Raw genomic sequence first — 20,835 nt, 5'->3', positions numbered from 1 at the left:
TGCTGGATGAACTTCAGCTTGCCCTGTGAGTTCCTGTGTTCCTGATAGTATTTCATTTCCTGTCCTGACCCGGCTTGACCTGTCTTGTCTGCATCCCTGGCTTTGACCCTTGGTACTTTGACAACAAGGGAATGATTGGAGGTTACAATGGAAAAACAGCTTTGAGGTTTCAGCACTAGGAGTGTGCGGGTCGTTAAAAGGACTTGCATTTCCCATACCGGGAGTCGAACCCGGGCCGCCTGGGTGAAAACCAGGAATCCTAACCGCTAGACCATATGGGAAAACTAGCTGCCTTGTTTTGAGAAAAATAGAGAAAACCAAAGGGAAAAAAAGATGTGCCACCGCCATCAGCTTCCAAGTATGGTGGCCAGCTATGACACACATATCGCTTTCACTAATTGGCCTCGTTAGCGCAGCAGGTAGCGCGTCAGTCTCATAATCTGAAGGTCGTGAGTTCGATCCTCACACGGGGCACTACTCTCTAACCATTTTGTGAGCCTTGGGGTCCTTAATCTATGAAAAACACTACTCTTCATCCCTTAGGTCTTGTAGGAAACCATATGGATGGAAAATTGACCGCAAGATCAAGCTTTCAGTGCTCTTTTGCCTTCCACCATATTCCACCCAGCTAAAATCTTTAGCTCTGCATCCAACAGACCTTGCAAGATACAATGTCTACTCATCCTGGAACAACAGAGGCATTTTCCATCTATGTGACATGCTTCCCTTAGTTTCATCTCACAGAAAGAACAAAGCACAGAGGAATTCAAAAGGGCTTTTTCAAAGGTGTGGAAAAAAAAGATGATGTCTCTGTCAGAGAATGGTTTGCAGAAGATTGGCACATAGATATTTGCCAATGCAAATGTGCAGAAGAGCGAGAACGGCCGAGAAACTTCATGTGCTAGTACGCATGTGCGTACGCCAAAGCGCACACAATGCGTGACAATTTCTGGTGCCCAGTGGCCTATTTAAAGCTAGCAGCATAAGCCATTAGTTGCTGGATGATCTTCAGCTTCCCCTGTGAGTTCCTGTGATCCTGATATAATTCATGTGTGAAAATTCATGTGCCAGTGCGCATATACGTACGCCAAAGCGCGTGCATGAGCCATTAGTTGCTGGATGAACTTCAGCTTGCCCTGTGAGTTCCTGTGTTCCTGATAGTATTTCATTTCCTGTCCTGACCCGGCTTGACCTGTCTTGTCTGCATCCCTGGCTTTGACCCTTGGTACTTTGACAACAAGGGAATGATTGGAGGTTACAATGGAAAAACAGCTTTGAGGTTTCAGCACTAGGAGTGTGCGGGTCGTTAAAAGGACTTGCATTTCCCATACCGGGAGTCGAACCCGGGCCGCCTGGGTGAAAACCAGGAATCCTAACCGCTAGACCATATGGGAAAACTAGCTGCCTTGTTTTGAGAAAAATAGAGAAAACCAAAGGGAAAAAAAGATGTGCCACCGCCATCAGCTTCCAAGTATGGTGGCCAGCTATGACACACATATCGCTTTCACTAATTGGCCTCGTTAGCGCAGCAGGTAGCGCGTCAGTCTCATAATCTGAAGGTCGTGAGTTCGATCCTCACACGGCGCACTACTCTCTAACCATTTTGTGAGCCTTGGGGTCCTTAATCTATGAAAAACACTACTCTTCATCCCTTAGGTCTTGTAGGAAACCATATGGATGGAAAATTGACCGCAAGATCAAGCTTTCAGTGCTTTTTGCCTTCCACCATATTCCACCCAGCTAAAATCTTTAGCTCTGCATCCAACAGACCTTGCAAGATACAATGTCTACTCATCCTGGAACAACAGAGGCATTTTCCATCTATGTGACATGCTTCCCTTAGTTTCATCACACAGAAAGAGCAAAGCACAGAGGAATTCAAAAGGGCTTTTTCAAAGGTGTGGAAAAAAAAGATGATGTCTCTGTCAGAGAATGGTTTGCAGAAGATTGGCACATAGATATTTGCCAATGCAAATGTGCAGAAGAGCGAGAACGGCCGAGAAACTTCATGTGCTAGCACGCATGTGCGTACGCCAAAGCGCACACAATGCGTGACAATTTCTGGTGCCCAGTGGCCTATTTAAAGCTAGCAGCATAAGCCATTAGTTGCTGGATGATCTTCAGCTTCCCCTGTGAGTTCCTGTGATCCTGATATTATTCATGTGTGAAAATTCATGTGCCAGTGCGCATATACGTACGCCAAAGCGCGTGCATTAGCCATTAGTTGCTGGATGAACTTCAGCTTGCCCTGTGAGTTCCTGTGTTCCTGATAGTATTTCATTTCCTGTCCTGACCCGGCTTGACCTGTCTTGTCTGCATCCCTGGCTTTGACCCTTGGTACTTTGACAACAAGGGAATGATTGGAGGTTACAATGGAAAAACAGCTTTGAGGTTTCAGCACTAGGAGTGTGCGGGTCGTTAAAAGGACTTGCATTTCCCATACCGGGAGTGGAACCCGGGCCGCCTGGGTGAAAACCAGGAATCCTAACCGCTAGACCATATGGGAAAACTAGCTGCCTTGTTTTGAGAAAAATAGAGAAAACCAAAGGGAAAAAAAGATGTGCCACCGCCATCAGCTTCCAAGTATGGTGGCCAGCTATGACACACATATCACTTTCACTAATTAGCCTCGTTAGCGCAGCAGGTAGCGCGTCAGTCTCATAATCTGAAGGTCGTGAGTTCGATCCTCACACGGGGCACTACTCTCTAACCGTTTTGTGAGCCTTGGGGTCCTTAATCTATGAAAAACACTACTCTTCATCCCTTAGGTCTTGTAGGAAACCATATGGATGGAAAATTGACCGCAAGATCAAGCTTTCAGTGCTCTTTTGCCTTCCACCATATTCCACCCAGCTAAAATCTTTAGCTCTGCATCCAACAGACCTTGCAAGATACAATGTCTACTCATCCTGGAACAACAGAGGCATTTTCCATCTATGTGACATGCTTCCCTTAGTTTCATCACACAGAAAAAACAAAGCACCGAGGAATTCAAAAGGGCTTTTTCAAAGGTGTGGAAAAAAAAGATGATGTCTCTGTCAGAGAATGGTTTGCAGAAGATTGGCACATAGATATTTGCCAATGCAAATGTGCAGAAGAGCGAGAACGGCCGAGAAACTTCATGTGCTAGTACGCATGTGCGTACGCCAAAGCGCACACAATGCGTGACAATTTCTGGTGCCCAGTGGCCTATTTAAAGCTAGCAGCATAAGCCATTAGTTGCTGGATGATCTTCAGCTTCCCCTGTGAGTTCCTGTGATCCTGATATTATTCATGTGTGAAAATTCATGTGCCAGTGTGCATATACGTACGCCAAAGCGCGTGCATGAGCCATTAGTTGCTGGATGAACTTCAGCTTGCCCTGTGAGTTCCTGTGTTCCTGATAGTATTTCATTTCCTGTCCTGACCCGGCTTGACCTGTCTTGTCTGCATCCCTGGCTTTGACCCTTGGTACTTTGACAACAAGGGAATGATTGGAGGTTACAATGGAAAAACAGCTTTGAGGTTTCAGCACTAGGAGTGTGTGGGTCGTTAAAAGGACTTGCACTTCCCATACCGGGAGTCGAACCCGGGCCGCCTGGGTGAAAACCAGGAATCCTAACCGCTAGACCATATGGGAAAACAAGCTGCCTTGTTTTGAGAAAAATAGAGAAAACCAAAGGGAAAAAAAGATGTGCCACCGCCATCAGCTTCCAAGTATGGTGGCCAGCTATGACACACATATCGCTTTCACTAATTGGCCTCGTTAGCGCAGCAGGTAGCGCGTCAGTCTCATAATTTGAACGTCGTGAGTTCGATCCTCACACAGGGCACTACTCTCTAACCATTTTGTGAGCCTTGGGGTCCTTAATCTATGAAAAACACTACTCTTCATCCCTTAGGTCTTGTAGGAAACCATATGGATGGAAAATTGACCGCAAGATCAAGCTTTCAGTGCTTTTTGCCTTCCACCATATTCCACCCAGCTAAAATCTTTAGCTCTGCATCCAACAGACCTTGCAAGATACAATGTCTACTCATCCTGGAACAACAGAGGCATTTTCCATCTATGTGACATGCTTCCCTTAGTTTCATCACACAGAAAGAACAAAGCACAGAGGAATTCAAAAGGGCTTTTTCAAAGGTGTGGAAAAAAAAGATGATGTCTCTGTCAGAGAATGGTTTGCAGAAGATTGGCACATAGATATTTGCCAATGCAAATGTGCAGAAGAGCGAGAACGGCCGAGAAACTTCATGTGCTAGTACGCATGTGCGTACGCCAAAGCGCACACAATGCGTGACAATTTCTGGTGCCCAGTGGCCTATTTAAAGCTATCAGCATAAGCCATTAGTTGCTGGATGATCTTCAGCTTCCCCTGTGAGTTTCTGTGATCCTGATATTATTCATGTGTGAAAATTCATGTGCCAGTGCGCATATACGTACGCCAAAGCGCGTGCATGAGCCATTAGTTGCTGGATGAACTTCAGCTTGCCCTGTGAGTTCCTGTGTTCCTGATAGTATTTGATTTCCTGTCCTGACCCGGCTTGACCTGTCTTGTCTGCATCCCTGGCTTTGACCCTTGGTACTTTGACAACAAGGGAATGATTGGAGGTTACAATGGAAAAACAGCTTTGAGGTTTCAGCACTAGGAGTGTGCGGGTCGTTAAAAGGACTTGCATTTCCCATACCGGGAGTGGAACCCGGGCCGCCTGGGTGAAAACCAGGAATCCTAACCGCTAGACCATATGGGAAAACTAGCTGCCTTGTTTTGAGAAAAATAGAGAAAACCAAAGGGAAAAAAAGATGTGCCACCGCCATCAGCTTCCAAGTATGGTGGCCAGCTATGACACACATATCACTTTCACTAATTGGCCTCGTTAGCGCAGCAGGTAGCGCGTCAGTCTCATAATCTGAAGGTCGTGAGTTCGATCCTCACACGGGGCACTACTCTCTAACCGTTTTGTGAGCCTTGGGGTCCTTAATCTATGAAAAACACTACTCTTCATCCCTTAGGTCTTGTAGGAAACCATATGGATGGAAAATTGACCGGAAGATCAAGCTTTCAGTGCTCTTTTGCCTTCCACCATATTCCACCCAGCTAAAATCTTTAGCTCTGCATCCAACAGACCTTGCAAGATACAATGTCTACTCATCCTGGAACAACAGAGGCATTTTCCATCTATGTGACATGCTTCCCTTAGTTTCATCACACAGAAAGAACAAAGCACCGAGGAATTCAAAAGGGCTTTTTCAAAGGTGTGGAAAAAAAAGATGATGTCTCTGTCAGAGAATGGTTTGCAGAAGATTGGCACATAGATATTTGCCAATGCAAATGTGCAGAAGAGCGAGAACGGCCGAGAAACTTCATGTGCTAGTACGCATGTGCGTACGCCAAAGCGCACACAATGCGTGACAATTTCTGGTGCCCAGTGGCCTATTTAAAGCTAGCAGCATAAGCCATTAGTTGCTGGATGATCTTCAGCTTCCCCTGTGAGTTCCTGTGATCCTGATATTATTCATGTGTGAAAATTCATGTGCCAGTGTGCATATACGTACGCCAAAGCGCGTGCATGAGCCATTAGTTGCTGGATGAACTTCAGCTTGCCCTGTGAGTTCCTGTGTTCCTGATAGTATTTCATTTCCTGTCCTGACCCGGCTTGACCTGTCTTGTCTGCATCCCTGGCTTTGACCCTTGGTACTTTGACAACAAGGGAATGATTGGAGGTTACAATGGAAAAACAGCTTTGAGGTTTCAGCACTAGGAGTGTGTGGGTCGTTAAAAGGACTTGCACTTCCCATACCGGGAGTCGAACCCGGGCCGCCTGGGTGAAAACCAGGAATCCTAACCGCTAGACCATATGGGAAAACAAGCTGCCTTGTTTTGAGAAAAATAGAGAAAACCAAAGGGAAAAAAAGATGTGCCACCGCCATCAGCTTCCAAGTATGGTGGCCAGCTATGACACACATATCGCTTTCACTAATTGGCCTCGTTAGCGCAGCAGGTAGCGCGTCAGTCTCATAATCTGAACGTCGTGAGTTCGATCCTCACACAGGGCACTACTCTCTAACCATTTTGTGAGCCTTGGGGTCCTTAATCTATGAAAAACACTACTCTTCATCCCTTAGGTCTTGTAGGAAACCATATGGATGGAAAATTGACCGCAAGATCAAGCTTTCAGTGCTTTTTGCCTTCCACCATATTCCATCCAGCTAAAATCTTTAGCTCTGCATCCAACAGACCTTGCAAGATACAATGTCTACTCATCCTGGAACAACAGAGGCATTTTCCATCTATGTGACATGCTTCCCTTAGTTTCATCACACAGAAAGAACAAAGCACCGAGGAATTCAAAAGGGCTTTTTCAAAGGTGTGGAAAAAAAAGATGATGTCTCTGTCAGAGAATGGTTTGCAGAAGATTGGCACATAGATATTTGCCAATGCAAATGTGCAGAAGAGCGAGAACGGCCGAGAAACTTCATGTGCTAGTACGCATGTGCGTACGCCAAAGCGCACACAATGCGTGACAATTTCTGGTGCCCAGTGGCCTATTTAAAGCTAGCAGCATAAGCCATTAGTTGCTGGATGATCTTCAGCTTCCCCTGTGAGTTTCTGTGATCCTGATATTATTCATGTGTGAAAATTCATGTGCCAGTGCGCATATACGTACGCCAAAGCGCGTGCATGAGCCATTAGTTGCTGGATGAACTTCAGCTTGCCCTGTGAGTTCCTGTGTTCCTGATAGTATTTGATTTCCTGTCCTGACCCGGCTTGACCTGTCTTGTCTGCATCCCTGGCTTTGACCCTTGGTACTTTGACAACAAGGGAATGATTGGAGGTTACAATGGAAAAACAGCTTTGAGGTTTCAGCACTAGGAGTGTGCGGGTCGTTAAAAGGACTTGCATTTCCCATACCGGGAGTGGAACCCGGGCCGCCTGGGTGAAAACCAGGAATCCTAACCGCTAGACCATATGGGAAAACTAGCTGCCTTGTTTTGAGAAAAATAGAGAAAACCAAAGGGAAAAAAAGATGTGCCACCGCCATCAGCTTCCAAGTATGGTGGCCAGCTATGACACACATATCACTTTCACTAATTGGCCTCGTTAGCGCAGCAGGTAGCGCGTCAGTCTCATAATCTGAAGGTCGTGAGTTCGATCCTCACACGGGGCACTACTCTCTAACCGTTTTGTGAGCCTTGGGGTCCTTAATCTATGAAAAACACTACTCTTCATCCCTTAGGTCTTGTAGGAAACCATATGGATGGAAAATTGACCGGAAGATCAAGCTTTCAGTGCTCTTTTGCCTTCCACCATATTCCACCCAGCTAAAATCTTTAGCTCTGCATCCAACAGACCTTGCAAGATACAATGTCTACTCATCCTGGAACAACAGAGGCATTTTCCATCTATGTGACATGCTTCCCTTAGTTTCATCACACAGAAAGAACAAAGCACCGAGGAATTCAAAAGGGCTTTTTCAAAGGTGTGGAAAAAAAAGATGATGTCTCTGTCAGAGAATGGTTTGCAGAAGATTGGCACATAGATATTTGCCAATGCAAATGTGCAGAAGAGCGAGAACGGCCGAGAAACTTCATGTGCTAGTACGCATGTGCGTACGCCAAAGCGCACACAATGCGTGACAATTTCTGGTGCCCAGTGGCCTATTTAAAGCTAGCAGCATAAGCCATTAGTTGCTGGATGATCTTCAGCTTCCCCTGTGAGTTCCTGTGATCCTGATATTATTCATGTGTGAAAATTCATGTGCCAGTGCGCATATACGTACGCCAAAGCGCGTGCATGAGCCATTAGTTGCTGGATGAACTTCAGCTTGCCCTGTGAGTTCCTGTGTTCCTGATAGTATTTCATTTCCTGTCCTGACCCGGCTTGACCTGTCTTGTCTGCATCCCTGGCTTTGACCCTTGGTACTTTGACAACAAGGGAATGATTGGAGGTTACAATGGAAAAACAGCTTTGAGGTTTCAGCACTAGGAGTGTGCGGGTCGTTAAAAGGACTTGCATTTCCCATACCGGGAGTCGAACCCGGGCCGCCTGGGTGAAAACCAGGAATCCTAACCGCTAGACCATATGGGAAAACTAGCTGCCTTGTTTTGAGAAAAATAGAGAAAACCAAAGGGAAAAAAAGATGTGCCACCGCCATCAGCTTCCAAGTATGGTGGCCAGCTATGACACACATATCGCTTTCACTAATTGGCCTCGTTAGCGCAGCAGGTAGCGCGTCAGTCTCATAATCTGAAGGTCGTGAGTTCGATCCTCACACGGGGCACTACTCTCTAACCATTTTGTGAGCCTTGGGGTCCTTAATCTATGAAAAACACTACTCTTCATCCCTTAGGTCTTGTAGGAAACCATATGGATGGAAAATTGACCGCAAGATCAAGCTTTCAGTGCTCTTTTGCCTTCCACCATATTCCACCCAGCTAAAATCTTTAGCTCTGCATCCAACAGACCTTGCAAGATACAATGTCTACTCATCCTGGAACAACAGAGGCATTTTCCATCTATGTGACATGCTTCCCTTAGTTTCATCTCACAGAAAGAACAAAGCACAGAGGAATTCAAAAGGGCTTTTTCAAAGGTGTGGAAAAAAAAGATGATGTCTCTGTCAGAGAATGGTTTGCAGAAGATTGGCACATAGATATTTGCCAATGCAAATGTGCAGAAGAGCGAGAACGGCCGAGAAACTTCATGTGCTAGTACGCATGTGCGTACGCCAAAGCGCACACAATGCGTGACAATTTCTGGTGCCCAGTGGCCTATTTAAAGCTAGCAGCATAAGCCATTAGTTGCTGGATGATCTTCAGCTTCCCCTGTGAGTTCCTGTGATCCTGATATTATTCATGTGTGAAAATTCATGTGCCAGTGCGCATATACGTACGCCAAAGCGCGTGCATGAGCCATTAGTTGCTGGATGAACTTCAGCTTGCCCTGTGAGTTCCTGTGTTCCTGATAGTATTTCATTTCCTGTCCTGACCCGGCTTGACCTGTCTTGTCTGCATCCCTGGCTTTGACCCTTGGTACTTTGACAACAAGGGAATGATTGGAGGTTACAATGGAAAAACAGCTTTGAGGTTTCAGCACTAGGAGTGTGCGGGTCGTTAAAAGGACTTGCATTTCCCATACCGGGAGTCGAACCCGGGCCGCCTGGGTGAAAACCAGGAATCCTAACCGCTAGACCATATGGGAAAACTAGCTGCCTTGTTTTGAGAAAAATAGAGAAAACCAAAGGGAAAAAAAGATGTGCCACCGCCATCAGCTTCCAAGTATGGTGGCCAGCTATGACACACATATCGATTTCACTAATTGGCCTCGTTAGCGCAGCAGGTAGCGCGTCAGTCTCATAATCTGAAGGTCGTGAGTTCGATCCTCACACGGCGCACTACTCTCTAACCATTTTGTGAGCCTTGGGGTCCTTAATCTATGAAAAACACTACTCTTCATCCCTTAGGTCTTGTAGGAAACCATATGGATGGAAAATTGACCGCAAGATCAAGCTTTCAGTGCTTTTTGCCTTCCACCATATTCCACCCAGCTAAAATCTTTAGCTCTGCATCCAACAGACCTTGCAAGATACAATGTCTACTCATCCTGGAACAACAGAGGCATTTTCCATCTATGTGACATGCTTCCCTTAGTTTCATCACACAGAAAGAGCAAAGCACAGAGGAATTCAAAAGGGCTTTTTCAAAGGTGTGGAAAAAAAAGATGATGTCTCTGTCAGAGAATGGTTTGCAGAAGATTGGCACATAGATATTTGCCAATGCAAATGTGCAGAAGAGCGAGAACGGCCGAGAAACTTCATGTGCTAGCACGCATGTGCGTACGCCAAAGCGCACACAATGCGTGACAATTTCTGGTGCCCAGTGGCCTATTTAAAGCTAGCAGCATAAGCCATTAGTTGCTGGATGATCTTCAGCTTCCCCTGTGAGTTCCTGTGATCCTGATATTATTCATGTGTGAAAATTCATGTGCCAGTGCGCATATACGTACGCCAAAGCGCGTGCATTAGCCATTAGTTGCTGGATGAACTTCAGCTTGCCCTGTGAGTTCCTGTGTTCCTGATAGTATTTCATTTCCTGTCCTGACCCGGCTTGACCTGTCTTGTCTGCATCCCTGGCTTTGACCCTTGGTACTTTGACAACAAGGGAATGATTGGAGGTTACAATGGAAAAACAGCTTTGAGGTTTCAGCACTAGGAGTGTGCGGGTCGTTAAAAGGACTTGCATTTCCCATACCGGGAGTGGAACCCGGGCCGCCTGGGTGAAAACCAGGAATCCTAACCGCTAGACCATATGGGAAAACTAGCTGCCTTGTTTTGAGAAAAATAGAGAAAACCAAAGGGAAAAAAAGATGTGCCACCGCCATCAGCTTCCAAGTATGGTGGCCAGCTATGACACACATATCACTTTCACTAATTAGCCTCGTTAGCGCAGCAGGTAGCGCGTCAGTCTCATAATCTGAAGGTCGTGAGTTCGATCCTCACACGGGGCACTACTCTCTAACCGTTTTGTGAGCCTTGGGGTCCTTAATCTATGAAAAACACTACTCTTCATCCCTTAGGTCTTGTAGGAAACCATATGGATGGAAAATTGACCGCAAGATCAAGCTTTCAGTGCTCTTTTGCCTTCCACCATATTCCACCCAGCTAAAATCTTTAGCTCTGCATCCAACAGACCTTGCAAGATACAATGTCTACTCATCCTGGAACAACAGAGGCATTTTCCATCTATGTGACATGCTTCCCTTAGTTTCATCACACAGAAAAAACAAAGCACCGAGGAATTCAAAAGGGCTTTTTCAAAGGTGTGGAAAAAAAAGATGATGTCTCTGTCAGAGAATGGTTTGCAGAAGATTGGCACATAGATATTTGCCAATGCAAATGTGCAGAAGAGCGAGAACGGCCGAGAAACTTCATGTGCTAGTACGCATGTGCGTACGCCAAAGCGCACACAATGCGTGACAATTTCTGGTGCCCAGTGGCCTATTTAAAGCTAGCAGCATAAGCCATTAGTTGCTGGATGATCTTCAGCTTCCCCTGTGAGTTCCTGTGATCCTGATATTATTCATGTGTGAAAATTCATGTGCCAGTGTGCATATACGTACGCCAAAGCGCGTGCATGAGCCATTAGTTGCTGGATGAACTTCAGCTTGCCCTGTGAGTTCCTGTGTTCCTGATAGTATTTCATTTCCTGTCCTGACCCGGCTTGACCTGTCTTGTCTGCATCCCTGGCTTTGACCCTTGGTACTTTGACAACAAGGGAATGATTGGAGGTTACAATGGAAAAACAGCTTTGAGGTTTCAGCACTAGGAGTGTGTGGGTCGTTAAAAGGACTTGCACTTCCCATACCGGGAGTCGAACCCGGGCCGCCTGGGTGAAAACCAGGAATCCTAACCGCTAGACCATATGGGAAAACAAGCTGCCTTGTTTTGAGAAAAATAGAGAAAACCAAAGGGAAAAAAAGATGTGCCACCGCCATCAGCTTCCAAGTATGGTGGCCAGCTATGACACACATATCGCTTTCACTAATTGGCCTCGTTAGCGCAGCAGGTAGCGCGTCAGTCTCATAATTTGAACGTCGTGAGTTCGATCCTCACACAGGGCACTACTCTCTAACCATTTTGTGAGCCTTGGGGTCCTTAATCTATGAAAAACACTACTCTTCATCCCTTAGGTCTTGTAGGAAACCATATGGATGGAAAATTGACCGCAAGATCAAGCTTTCAGTGCTTTTTGCCTTCCACCATATTCCACCCAGCTAAAATCTTTAGCTCTGCATCCAACAGACCTTGCAAGATACAATGTCTACTCATCCTGGAACAACAGAGGCATTTTCCATCTATGTGACATGCTTCCCTTAGTTTCATCACACAGAAAGAACAAAGCACAGAGGAATTCAAAAGGGCTTTTTCAAAGGTGTGGAAAAAAAAGATGATGTCTCTGTCAGAGAATGGTTTGCAGAAGATTGGCACATAGATATTTGCCAATGCAAATGTGCAGAAGAGCGAGAACGGCCGAGAAACTTCATGTGCTAGTACGCATGTGCGTACGCCAAAGCGCACACAATGCGTGACAATTTCTGGTGCCCAGTGGCCTATTTAAAGCTATCAGCATAAGCCATTAGTTGCTGGATGATCTTCAGCTTCCCCTGTGAGTTTCTGTGATCCTGATATTATTCATGTGTGAAAATTCATGTGCCAGTGCGCATATACGTACGCCAAAGCGCGTGCATGAGCCATTAGTTGCTGGATGAACTTCAGCTTGCCCTGTGAGTTCCTGTGTTCCTGATAGTATTTGATTTCCTGTCCTGACCCGGCTTGACCTGTCTTGTCTGCATCCCTGGCTTTGACCCTTGGTACTTTGACAACAAGGGAATGATTGGAGGTTACAATGGAAAAACAGCTTTGAGGTTTCAGCACTAGGAGTGTGCGGGTCGTTAAAAGGACTTGCATTTCCCATACCGGGAGTGGAACCCGGGCCGCCTGGGTGAAAACCAGGAATCCTAACCGCTAGACCATATGGGAAAACTAGCTGCCTTGTTTTGAGAAAAATAGAGAAAACCAAAGGGAAAAAAAGATGTGCCACCGCCATCAGCTTCCAAGTATGGTGGCCAGCTATGACACACATATCACTTTCACTAATTGGCCTCGTTAGCGCAGCAGGTAGCGCGTCAGTCTCATAATCTGAAGGTCGTGAGTTCGATCCTCACACGGGGCACTACTCTCTAACCGTTTTGTGAGCCTTGGGGTCCTTAATCTATGAAAAACACTACTCTTCATCCCTTAGGTCTTGTAGGAAACCATATGGATGGAAAATTGACCGGAAGATCAAGCTTTCAGTGCTCTTTTGCCTTCCACCATATTCCACCCAGCTAAAATCTTTAGCTCTGCATCCAACAGACCTTGCAAGATACAATGTCTACTCATCCTGGAACAACAGAGGCATTTTCCATCTATGTGACATGCTTCCCTTAGTTTCATCACACAGAAAGAACAAAGCACCGAGGAATTCAAAAGGGCTTTTTCAAAGGTGTGGAAAAAAAAGATGATGTCTCTGTCAGAGAATGGTTTGCAGAAGATTGGCACATAGATATTTGCCAATGCAAATGTGCAGAAGAGCGAGAACGGCCGAGAAACTTCATGTGCTAGTACGCATGTGCGTACGCCAAAGCGCACACAATGCGTGACAATTTCTGGTGCCCAGTGGCCTATTTAAAGCTAGCAGCATAAGCCATTAGTTGCTGGATGATCTTCAGCTTCCCCTGTGAGTTCCTGTGATCCTGATATTATTCATGTGTGAAAATTCATGTGCCAGTGTGCATATACGTACGCCAAAGCGCGTGCATGAGCCATTAGTTGCTGGATGAACTTCAGCTTGCCCTGTGAGTTCCTGTGTTCCTGATAGTATTTCATTTCCTGTCCTGACCCGGCTTGACCTGTCTTGTCTGCATCCCTGGCTTTGACCCTTGGTACTTTGACAACAAGGGAATGATTGGAGGTTACAATGGAAAAACAGCTTTGAGGTTTCAGCACTAGGAGTGTGTGGGTCGTTAAAAGGACTTGCACTTCCCATACCGGGAGTCGAACCCGGGCCGCCTGGGTGAAAACCAGGAATCCTAACCGCTAGACCATATGGGAAAACAAGCTGCCTTGTTTTGAGAAAAATAGAGAAAACCAAAGGGAAAAAAAGATGTGCCACCGCCATCAGCTTCCAAGTATGGTGGCCAGCTATGACACACATATCGCTTTCACTAATTGGCCTCGTTAGCGCAGCAGGTAGCGCGTCAGTCTCATAATCTGAACGTCGTGAGTTCGATCCTCACACAGGGCACTACTCTCTAACCATTTTGTGAGCCTTGGGGTCCTTAATCTATGAAAAACACTACTCTTCATCCCTTAGGTCTTGTAGGAAACCATATGGATGGAAAATTGACCGCAAGATCAAGCTTTCAGTGCTTTTTGCCTTCCACCATATTCCATCCAGCTAAAATCTTTAGCTCTGCATCCAACAGACCTTGCAAGATACAATGTCTACTCATCCTGGAACAACAGAGGCATTTTCCATCTATGTGACATGCTTCCCTTAGTTTCATCACACAGAAAGAACAAAGCACCGAGGAATTCAAAAGGGCTTTTTCAAAGGTGTGGAAAAAAAAGATGATGTCTCTGTCAGAGAATGGTTTGCAGAAGATTGGCACATAGATATTTGCCAATGCAAATGTGCAGAAGAGCGAGAACGGCCGAGAAACTTCATGTGCTAGTACGCATGTGCGTACGCCAAAGCGCACACAATGCGTGACAATTTCTGGTGCCCAGTGGCCTATTTAAAGCTAGCAGCATAAGCCATTAGTTGCTGGATGATCTTCAGCTTCCCCTGTGAGTTTCTGTGATCCTGATATTATTCATGTGTGAAAATTCATGTGCCAGTGCGCATATACGTACGCCAAAGCGCGTGCATGAGCCATTAGTTGCTGGATGAACTTCAGCTTGCCCTGTGAGTTCCTGTGTTCCTGATAGTATTTGATTTCCTGTCCTGACCCGGCTTGACCTGTCTTGTCTGCATCCCTGGCTTTGACCCTTGGTACTTTGACAACAAGGGAATGATTGGAGGTTACAATGGAAAAACAGCTTTGAGGTTTCAGCACTAGGAGTGTGCGGGTCGTTAAAAGGACTTGCATTTCCCATACCGGGAGTGGAACCCGGGCCGCCTGGGTGAAAACCAGGAATCCTAACCGCTAGACCATATGGGAAAACTAGCTGCCTTGTTTTGAGAAAAATAGAGAAAACCAAAGGGAAAAAAAGATGTGCCACCGCCATCAGCTTCCAAGTATGGTGGCCAGCTATGACACACATATCACTTTCACTAATTGGCCTCGTTAGCGCAGCAGGTAGCGCGTCAGTCTCATAATCTGAAGGTCGTGAGTTCGATCCTCACACGGGGCACTACTCTCTAACCGTTTTGTGAGCCTTGGGGTCCTTAATCTATGAAAAACACTACTCTTCATCCCTTAGGTCTTGTAGGAAACCATATGGATGGAAAATTGACCGGAAGATCAAGCTTTCAGTGCTCTTTTGCCTTCCACCATATTCCACCCAGCTAAAATCTTTAGCTCTGCATCCAACAGACCTTGCAAGATACAATGTCTACTCATCCTGGAACAACAGAGGCATTTTCCATCTATGTGACATGCTTCCCTTAGTTTCATCACACAGAAAGAACAAAGCACCGAGGAATTCAAAAGGGCTTTTTCAAAGGTGTGGAAAAAAAAGATGATGTCTCTGTCAGAGAATGGTTTGCAGAAGATTGGCACATAGATATTTGCCAATGCAAATGTGCAGAAGAGCGAGAACGGCCGAGAAACTTCATGTGCTAGTACGCATGTGCGTACGCCAAAGCGCACACAATGCGTGACAATTTCTGGTGCCCAGTGGCCTATTTAAAGCTAGCAGCATAAGCCATTAGTTGCTGGATGATCTTCAGCTTCCCCTGTGAGTTCCTGTGATCCTGATATTATTCATGTGTGAAAATTCATGTGCCAGTGCGCATATACGTACGCCAAAGCGCGTGCATGAGCCATTAGTTGCTGGATGAACTTCAGCTTGCCCTGTGAGTTCCTGTGTTCCTGATAGTATTTCATTTCCTGTCCTGACCCGGCTTGACCTGTCTTGTCTGCATCCCTGGCTTTGACCCTTGGTACTTTGACAACAAGGGAATGATTGGAGGTTACAATGGAAAAACAGCTTTGAGGTTTCAGCACTAGGAGTGTGCGGGTCGTTAAAAGGACTTGCATTTCCCATACCGGGAGTCGAACCCGGGCCGCCTGGGTGAAAACCAGGAATCCTAACCGCTAGACCATATGGGAAAACTAGCTGCCTTGTTTTGAGAAAAATAGAGAAAACCAAAGGGAAAAAAAGATGTGCCACCGCCATCAGCTTCCAAGTATGGTGGCCAGCTATGACACACATATCGCTTTCACTAATTGGCCTCGTTAGCGCAGCAGGTAGCGCGTCAGTCTCATAATCTGAAGGTCGTGAGTTCGATCCTCACACGGGGCACTACTCTCTAACCATTTTGTGAGCCTTGGGGTCCTTAATCTATGAAAAACACTACTCTTCATCCCTTAGGTCTTGTAGGAAACCATATGGATGGAAAATTGACCGCAAGATCAAGCTTTCAGTGCTCTTTTGCCTTCCACCATATTCCACCCAGCTAAAATCTTTAGCTCTGCATCCAACAGACCTTGCAAGATACAATGTCTACTCATCCTGGAACAACAGAGGCATTTTCCATCTATGTGACATGCTTCCCTTAGTTTCATCTCACAGAAAGAACAAAGCACAGAGGAATTCAAAAGGGCTTTTTCAAAGGTGTGGAAAAAAAAGATGATGTCTCTGTCAGAGAATGGTTTGCAGAAGATTGGCACATAGATATTTGCCAATGCAAATGTGCAGAAGAGCGAGAACGGCCGAGAAACTTCATGTGCTAGTACGCATGTGCGTACGCCAAAGCGCACACAATGCGTGACAATTTCTGGTGCCCAGTGGCCTATTTAAAGCTAGCAGCATAAGCCATTAGTTGCTGGATGATCTTCAGCTTCCCCTGTGAGTTCCTGTGATCCTGATATTATTCATGTGTGAAAATTCATGTGCCAGTGCGCATATACGTACGCCAAAGCGCGTGCATGAGCCATTAGTTGCTGGATGAACTTCAGCTTGCCCTGTGAGTTCCTGTGTTCCTGATAGTATTTCATTTCCTGTCCTGACCCGGCTTGACCTGTCTTGTCTGCATCCCTGGCTTTGACCCTTGGTACTTTGACAACAAGGGAATGATTGGAGGTTACAATGGAAAAACAGCTTTGAGGTTTCAGCACTAGGAGTGTGCGGGTCGTTAAAAGGACTTGCATTTCCCATACCGGGAGTCGAACCCGGGCCGCCTGGGTGAAAACCAGGAATCCTAACCGCTAGACCATATGGGAAAACTAGCTGCCTTGTTTTGAGAAAAATAGAGAAAACCAAAGGGAAAAAAAGATGTGCCACCGCCATCAGCTTCCAAGTATGGTGGCCAGCTATGACACACATATCGCTTTCACTAATTGGCCTCGTTAGCGCAGCAGGTAGCGCGTCAGTCTCATAATCTGAAGGTCGTGAGTTCGATCCTCACACGGCGCACTACTCTCTAACCATTTTGTGAGCCTTGGGGTCCTTAATCTATGAAAAACACTACTCTTCATCCCTTAGGTCTTGTAGGAAACCATATGGATGGAAAATTGACCGCAAGATCAAGCTTTCAGTGCTTTTTGCCTTCCACCATATTCCACCCAGCTAAAATCTTTAGCTCTGCATCCAACAGACCTTGCAAGATACAATGTCTACTCATCCTGGAACAACAGAGGCATTTTCCATCTATGTGACATGCTTCCCTTAGTTTCATCACACAGAAAGAGCAAAGCACAGAGGAATTCAAAAGGGCTTTTTCAAAGGTGTGGAAAAAAAAGATGATGTCTCTGTCAGAGAATGGTTTGCAGAAGATTGGCACATAGATATTTGCCAATGCAAATGTGCAGAAGAGCGAGAACGGCCGAGAAACTTCATGTGCTAGCACGCATGTGCGTACGCCAAAGCGCACACAATGCGTGACAATTTCTGGTGCCCAGTGGCCTATTTAAAGCTAGCAGCATAAGCCATTAGTTGCTGGATGATCTTCAGCTTCCCCTGTGAGTTCCTGTGATCCTGATATTATTCATGTGTGAAAATTCATGTGCCAGTGCGCATATACGTACGCCAAAGCGCGTGCATTAGCCATTAGTTGCTGGATGAACTTCAGCTTGCCCTGTGAGTTCCTGTGTTCCTGATAGTATTTCATTTCCTGTCCTGACCCGGCTTGACCTGTCTTGTCTGCATCCCTGGCTTTGACCCTTGGTACTTTGACAACAAGGGAATGATTGGAGGTTACAATGGAAAAACAGCTTTGAGGTTTCAGCACTAGGAGTGTGCGGGTCGTTAAAAGGACTTGCATTTCCCATACCGGGAGTGGAACCCGGGCCGCCTGGGTGAAAACCAGGAATCCTAACCGCTAGACCATATGGGAAAACTAGCTGCCTTGTTTTGAGAAAAATAGAGAAAACCAAAGGGAAAAAAAGATGTGCCACCGCCATCAGCTTCCAAGTATGGTGGCCAGCTATGACACACATATCACTTTCACTAATTAGCCTCGTTAGCGCAGCAGGTAGCGCGTCAGTCTCATAATCTGAAGGTCGTGAGTTCGATCCTCACACGGGGCACTACTCTCTAACCGTTTTGTGAGCCTTGGGGTCCTTAATCTATGAAAAACACTACTCTTCATCCCTTAGGTCTTGTAGGAAACCATATGGATGGAAAATTGACCGCAAGATCAAGCTTTCAGTGCTCTTTTGCCTTCCACCATATTCCACCCAGCTAAAATCTTTAGCTCTGCATCCAACAGACCTTGCAAGATACAATGTCTACTCATCCTGGAACAACAGAGGCATTTTCCATCTATGTGACATGCTTCCCTTAGTTTCATCACACAGAAAAAACAAAGCACCGAGGAATTCAAAAGGGCTTTTTCAAAGGTGTGGAAAAAAAAGATGATGTCTCTGTCAGAGAATGGTTTGCAGAAGATTGGCACATAGATATTTGCCAATGCAAATGTGCAGAAGAGCGAGAACGGCCGAGAAACTTCATGTGCTAGTACGCATGTGCGTACGCCAAAGCGCACACAATGCGTGACAATTTCTGGTGCCCAGTGGCCTATTTAAAGCTAGCAGCATAAGCCATTAGTTGCTGGATGATCTTCAGCTTCCCCTGTGAGTTCCTGTGATCCTGATATTATTCATGTGTGAAAATTCATGTGCCAGTGTGCATATACGTACGCCAAAGCGCGTGCATGAGCCATTAGTTGCTGGATGAACTTCAGCTTGCCCTGTGAGTTCCTGTGTTCCTGATAGTATTTCATTTCCTGTCCTGACCCGGCTTGACCTGTCTTGTCTGCATCCCTGGCTTTGACCCTTGGTACTTTGACAACAAGGGAATGATTGGAGGTTACAATGGAAAAACAGCTTTGAGGTTTCAGCACTAGGAGTGTGTGGGTCGTTAAAAGGACTTGCACTTCCCATACCGGGAGTCGAACCCGGGCCGCCTGGGTGAAAACCAGGAATCCTAACCGCTAGACCATATGGGAAAACAAGCTGCCTTGTTTTGAGAAAAATAGAGAAAACCAAAGGGAAAAAAAGATGTGCCACCGCCATCAGCTTCCAAGTATGGTGGCCAGCTATGACACACATATCGCTTTCACTAATTGGCCTCGTTAGCGCAGCAGGTAGCGCGTCAGTCTCATAATTTGAACGTCGTGAGTTCGATCCTCACACAGGGCACTACTCTCTAACCATTTTGTGAGCCTTGGGGTCCTTAATCTATGAAAAACACTACTCTTCATCCCTTAGGTCTTGTAGGAAACCATATGGATGGAAAATTGACCGCAAGATCAAGCTTTCAGTGCTTTTTGCCTTCCACCATATTCCACCCAGCTAAAATCTTTAGCTCTGCATCCAACAGACCTTGCAAGATACAATGTCTACTCATCCTGGAACAACAGAGGCATTTTCCATCTATGTGACATGCTTCCCTTAGTTTCATCACACAGAAAGAACAAAGCACAGAGGAATTCAAAAGGGCTTTTTCAAAGGTGTGGAAAAAAAAGATGATGTCTCTGTCAGAGAATGGTTTGCAGAAGATTGGCACATAGATATTTGCCAATGCAAATGTGCAGAAGAGCGAGAACGGCCGAGAAACTTCATGTGCTAGTACGCATGTGCGTACGCCAAAGCGCACACAATGCGTGACAATTTCTGGTGCCCAGTGGCCTATTTAAAGCTATCAGCATAAGCCATTAGTTGCTGGATGATCTTCAGCTTCCCCTGTGAGTTTCTGTGATCCTGATATTATTCATGTGTGAAAATTCATGTGCCAGTGCGCATATACGTACGCCAAAGCGCGTGCATGAGCCATTAGTTGCTGGATGAACTTCAGCTTGCCCTGTGAGTTCCTGTGTTCCTGATAGTATTTGATTTCCTGTCCTGACCCGGCTTGACCTGTCTTGTCTGCATCCCTGGCTTTGACCCTTGGTACTTTGACAACAAGGGAATGATTGGAGGTTACAATGGAAAAACAGCTTTGAGGTTTCAGCACTAGGAGTGTGCGGGTCGTTAAAAGGACTTGCATTTCCCATACCGGGAGTGGAACCCGGGCCGCCTGGGTGAAAACCAGGAATCCTAACCGCTAGACCATATGGGAAAACTAGCTGCCTTGTTTTGAGAAAAATAGAGAAAACCAAAGGGAAAAAAAGATGTGCCACCGCCATCAGCTTCCAAGTATGGTGGCCAGCTATGACACACATATCACTTTCACTAATTGGCCTCGTTAGCGCAGCAGGTAGCGCGTCAGTCTCATAATCTGAAGGTCGTGAGTTCGATCCTCACACGGGGCACTACTCTCTAACCGTTTTGTGAGCCTTGGGGTCCTTAATCTATGAAAAACACTACTCTTCATCCCTTAGGTCTTGTAGGAAACCATATGGATGGAAAATTGACCGGAAGATCAAGCTTTCAGTGCTCTTTTGCCTTCCACCATATTCCACCCAGCTAAAATCTTTAGCTCTGCATCCAACAGACCTTGCAAGATACAATGTCTACTCATCCTGGAACAACAGAGGCATTTTCCATCTATGTGACATGCTTCCCTTAGTTTCATCACACAGAAAGAACAAAGCACCGAGGAATTCAAAAGGGCTTTTTCAAAGGTGTGGAAAAAAAAGATGATGTC

The 20,835-nt window shown here is 45.9% G+C and overlaps 22 non-coding genes across 22 annotated transcripts; 11 read left to right on the top strand and 11 right to left on the bottom strand.

The window, feature by feature from the left end:
• Nucleotides 1-209: 209 nt before the first annotated feature.
• On the bottom strand, nt 210-281 carry TRNAE-UUC (transfer RNA glutamic acid (anticodon UUC)). Its single transcript has one exon. It is a non-coding gene; the product is annotated as a tRNA-Glu (tRNA).
• Nucleotides 282-401: 120 nt separating this feature from the next.
• TRNAM-CAU (transfer RNA methionine (anticodon CAU)) lies at nt 402-474 on the top strand. The gene has a single exon. It is a non-coding gene; the product is annotated as a tRNA-Met (tRNA).
• Nucleotides 475-1,322: 848 nt separating this feature from the next.
• Nucleotides 1,323-1,394, bottom strand: TRNAE-UUC (transfer RNA glutamic acid (anticodon UUC)). Its single transcript has one exon. It is a non-coding gene; the product is annotated as a tRNA-Glu (tRNA).
• Nucleotides 1,395-2,626: 1,232 nt separating this feature from the next.
• Nucleotides 2,627-2,699, top strand: TRNAM-CAU (transfer RNA methionine (anticodon CAU)). The gene has a single exon. It is a non-coding gene; the product is annotated as a tRNA-Met (tRNA).
• Nucleotides 2,700-3,547: 848 nt separating this feature from the next.
• Nucleotides 3,548-3,619, bottom strand: TRNAE-UUC (transfer RNA glutamic acid (anticodon UUC)). The gene has a single exon. It is a non-coding gene; the product is annotated as a tRNA-Glu (tRNA).
• Nucleotides 3,620-4,851: 1,232 nt separating this feature from the next.
• On the top strand, nt 4,852-4,924 carry TRNAM-CAU (transfer RNA methionine (anticodon CAU)). The gene has a single exon. It is a non-coding gene; the product is annotated as a tRNA-Met (tRNA).
• An 848-nt stretch (nt 4,925-5,772) lies between these two features.
• TRNAE-UUC (transfer RNA glutamic acid (anticodon UUC)) lies at nt 5,773-5,844 on the bottom strand. Its single transcript has one exon. It is a non-coding gene; the product is annotated as a tRNA-Glu (tRNA).
• Nucleotides 5,845-7,076: 1,232 nt separating this feature from the next.
• TRNAM-CAU (transfer RNA methionine (anticodon CAU)) lies at nt 7,077-7,149 on the top strand. Its single transcript has one exon. It is a non-coding gene; the product is annotated as a tRNA-Met (tRNA).
• An 848-nt stretch (nt 7,150-7,997) lies between these two features.
• Nucleotides 7,998-8,069, bottom strand: TRNAE-UUC (transfer RNA glutamic acid (anticodon UUC)). The gene has a single exon. It is a non-coding gene; the product is annotated as a tRNA-Glu (tRNA).
• A 120-nt stretch (nt 8,070-8,189) lies between these two features.
• On the top strand, nt 8,190-8,262 carry TRNAM-CAU (transfer RNA methionine (anticodon CAU)). The gene has a single exon. It is a non-coding gene; the product is annotated as a tRNA-Met (tRNA).
• An 848-nt stretch (nt 8,263-9,110) lies between these two features.
• On the bottom strand, nt 9,111-9,182 carry TRNAE-UUC (transfer RNA glutamic acid (anticodon UUC)). Its single transcript has one exon. It is a non-coding gene; the product is annotated as a tRNA-Glu (tRNA).
• Nucleotides 9,183-10,414: 1,232 nt separating this feature from the next.
• TRNAM-CAU (transfer RNA methionine (anticodon CAU)) lies at nt 10,415-10,487 on the top strand. The gene has a single exon. It is a non-coding gene; the product is annotated as a tRNA-Met (tRNA).
• An 848-nt stretch (nt 10,488-11,335) lies between these two features.
• Nucleotides 11,336-11,407, bottom strand: TRNAE-UUC (transfer RNA glutamic acid (anticodon UUC)). Its single transcript has one exon. It is a non-coding gene; the product is annotated as a tRNA-Glu (tRNA).
• Nucleotides 11,408-12,639: 1,232 nt separating this feature from the next.
• On the top strand, nt 12,640-12,712 carry TRNAM-CAU (transfer RNA methionine (anticodon CAU)). The gene has a single exon. It is a non-coding gene; the product is annotated as a tRNA-Met (tRNA).
• Nucleotides 12,713-13,560: 848 nt separating this feature from the next.
• On the bottom strand, nt 13,561-13,632 carry TRNAE-UUC (transfer RNA glutamic acid (anticodon UUC)). Its single transcript has one exon. It is a non-coding gene; the product is annotated as a tRNA-Glu (tRNA).
• Nucleotides 13,633-14,864: 1,232 nt separating this feature from the next.
• On the top strand, nt 14,865-14,937 carry TRNAM-CAU (transfer RNA methionine (anticodon CAU)). Its single transcript has one exon. It is a non-coding gene; the product is annotated as a tRNA-Met (tRNA).
• Nucleotides 14,938-15,785: 848 nt separating this feature from the next.
• Nucleotides 15,786-15,857, bottom strand: TRNAE-UUC (transfer RNA glutamic acid (anticodon UUC)). Its single transcript has one exon. It is a non-coding gene; the product is annotated as a tRNA-Glu (tRNA).
• A 120-nt stretch (nt 15,858-15,977) lies between these two features.
• On the top strand, nt 15,978-16,050 carry TRNAM-CAU (transfer RNA methionine (anticodon CAU)). The gene has a single exon. It is a non-coding gene; the product is annotated as a tRNA-Met (tRNA).
• Nucleotides 16,051-16,898: 848 nt separating this feature from the next.
• Nucleotides 16,899-16,970, bottom strand: TRNAE-UUC (transfer RNA glutamic acid (anticodon UUC)). The gene has a single exon. It is a non-coding gene; the product is annotated as a tRNA-Glu (tRNA).
• Nucleotides 16,971-18,202: 1,232 nt separating this feature from the next.
• Nucleotides 18,203-18,275, top strand: TRNAM-CAU (transfer RNA methionine (anticodon CAU)). The gene has a single exon. It is a non-coding gene; the product is annotated as a tRNA-Met (tRNA).
• An 848-nt stretch (nt 18,276-19,123) lies between these two features.
• TRNAE-UUC (transfer RNA glutamic acid (anticodon UUC)) lies at nt 19,124-19,195 on the bottom strand. Its single transcript has one exon. It is a non-coding gene; the product is annotated as a tRNA-Glu (tRNA).
• Nucleotides 19,196-20,427: 1,232 nt separating this feature from the next.
• Nucleotides 20,428-20,500, top strand: TRNAM-CAU (transfer RNA methionine (anticodon CAU)). The gene has a single exon. It is a non-coding gene; the product is annotated as a tRNA-Met (tRNA).
• Nucleotides 20,501-20,835: the final 335 nt, after the last annotated feature.

The sequence above is a fragment of the Lithobates pipiens genome, unplaced genomic scaffold, assembly GCF_037356315.1.
Source record: "Lithobates pipiens isolate NorthernLeopardFrog02 unplaced genomic scaffold, aLitPip1_a1.2 Scaffold_8, whole genome shotgun sequence".
Classification (NCBI taxonomy): domain Eukaryota; kingdom Metazoa; phylum Chordata; class Amphibia; order Anura; family Ranidae; genus Lithobates; species Lithobates pipiens.
The sequence above is the reverse complement of the archived record's forward strand: the minus strand, read 5'-3'. Positions and strand labels throughout refer to the sequence as shown.